Here is a 245-nt window from a genome sequence, read left to right on the forward strand (position 1 = left end):
ATTGAACTTTAAGCACTCATTAAAGAAATGCATATTGACTGCTCATATTAAATGAAGGTTGTGCTGAAATATTGCTGTCAACACATCTTTGGAGGCAAGTACGAATTGGAAAGAGCCACACACTTTAACTTTTATCTATACTGATTTCTAATGATTTGATATGGACAACTATTCTCTGTATGTATCAGAACCAATAGAATATAACCCTAGGATAAACCAATACTGTGTCATAAAATGAATTTGGG

Source organism: Penaeus monodon, chromosome 29 (genome assembly GCF_015228065.2).
Source record: "Penaeus monodon isolate SGIC_2016 chromosome 29, NSTDA_Pmon_1, whole genome shotgun sequence".
NCBI lineage: Eukaryota > Metazoa > Arthropoda > Malacostraca > Decapoda > Penaeidae > Penaeus > Penaeus monodon.